The 1869-nt window shown below is 43.9% G+C and overlaps 1 long non-coding RNA gene across 1 annotated transcript in view; it reads right to left on the bottom strand.

The window, feature by feature from the left end:
* LOC118452929 overlaps positions 1-1587 on the bottom strand; it is a 15599-nt gene extending 14012 nt beyond the window's left edge. The window contains exon 1 of the long non-coding RNA XR_004842811.1: positions 1480-1587. This is a non-coding gene — a long non-coding RNA (uncharacterized LOC118452929). The remainder of the gene's footprint in view (positions 1-1479) is intronic.
* Positions 1588-1869: the final 282 nt, after the last annotated feature.

Raw genomic sequence — 1869 nt, 5'->3', positions numbered from 1 at the left:
AATGTCTGTGCTGGCAACTGTTTTATGACATCAGGTGCTAACAACAAGGAAGCTCTGCATACAAAATGTAGGGTCCTGTTCAGAGGAGGAGTCCCATTTTAGGGCCTAGGTTTTCATTGTCCTTAGAATGATTGTCCCATCACAGAGGCCAGAGAATTCAACAGCTTCTGCCTTTGGAGAGCAAATACCGGTTGTTGCTTCCCGCACGCTGAGGAAATGAGCAGGGTGTCCCAGAGGGAGTGATGGAGGGTGGAAACAAAACCCCAGGTGTGGATTCATATTTAACCCCAAGCACTTAAAGATGGGCAGACAAGGTGCTCAGGGACATGGTTTAGTGGTGGGATGGCAGCGTTAGGTTAACGGTTGGACTTGAGGATCTTAAAGGTCTTTTCCAACCTAAACGATTCTATGATTCTATTTGAAGAAGGCAAGAGGCTGGTGAATTCAGAGGGCTTCAGTTTAGGAAGACGAGACATAGGAGCAGAACCCCGTGCGACGGCATTTTCAACTCTTGTATCCGTTCCTGGAGTGCTATAGAAATACGGCAACCTAAGGAAGTACTTCAGAATACTTCCTCCAGCAAAAAAACTCTGCCCCCAAAATATTATCATGTAACTAGTGATGAGTTTTGGGGGCAATCCGTGAAAAATATTATACACCCACATACACAGCAACTGAAACAGAATATGCTCGCTGAAGCTGAGGCTGGTATTTCACCATTTAAGAAGCTTTTTCATTAGACAACCGTCTTTCAATAGCTAAACTCCGTATTTGCTACCTCAGATGTTGCTTTAAAAAAAAAAAAAACGAAGAAAAAAAAAAAGCAGTATAGATTCTTATCTCCTTTTCCAAGCAGGCTAAATTCTTCAGTCCTTAACGGTTTTATCCTGGCACAGCTATCAGGCTACATTACACATTTCTGGGAAACATGTGTCAAAATCAGAGTGCTTATTATTTATTGTAAGGAATAGTTTCACGTCTAAATGCAAGGAAATGCAACCCAGGGAAAAAATAGGATTCAAAAGAAAACGAGATCAAAAACTGAAGGAAATGACTGATTTCGCTGGATGCAAAATTGGGCCCCTGATCCTTTAGTTTCACGTATAATCCTGAAATTTTACAGAAGCATGTGCTCGTGTACTTATGGGAGTTTTGCGGGACTCAGTCCAACGTTTCTATGTAACTGCCTTCTCTAAACCTGTTTTTAATTAATCCATTACATATTCTAACTCCTAAAGAATGGGATTTAGAAAAGCACTGGGCAGCAGCCTCACTTTATTCCTATTAAGTCAATGGTAAAACTCCCCTTAATTCCACTGGGAGCAGAATTAGGCCCATGCCAAGCCCATTTTCAAAACTGCGCCTTCACAGCTTATGCAATGCCTTCTCCCCGCCCTCGGCTAAGGCACAGGCTTCCCTCTACCGTTTTCTTTTTTCCCCTTGCAAAATAAAGCCACGCGAACGCCCAAACCAACCAACCTCGGCATCTGAACTTCTGGGAACAACGGATCTCACTGTTTTCCTTCCGACTCTGCGGTTCGCGTTTTGGAGGAAACGTTTAAGCTGACGGTGCTGAACCCGCTGTGAAAGCTTAGGTAGGCTCCGACCACGTTTCAAAAAAGTTGGAGATAAACCTCCGCGTGTTGGCTGGATTCCCTCTCCCACTTAAAGCGACCCAGCATTTTACCGTCTTTCCCTGCTTCTCACCTCCCCACCGTTTATTGCACCAGCAAAATAATAAATGTCTTTTATTTTTGCAATTTTTTTTTTTTTTTTTGAAACTTTTCCTCCCGCGGAGAGCTTGGGGAGCTCGGCGCCGCAATTTGATGCCGGTACCAAATACGAGATTACTTTGCGCCGCCGCACGCC

Source organism: Egretta garzetta, unplaced genomic scaffold, assembly GCF_000687185.1.
Source record: "Egretta garzetta isolate BGI_Z169 unplaced genomic scaffold, ASM68718v1 scaffold18, whole genome shotgun sequence".
NCBI classification, from domain to species: Eukaryota; Metazoa; Chordata; class Aves; order Pelecaniformes; family Ardeidae; genus Egretta; species Egretta garzetta.
This window is presented reverse-complemented; position numbering and strand designations above follow the sequence as displayed.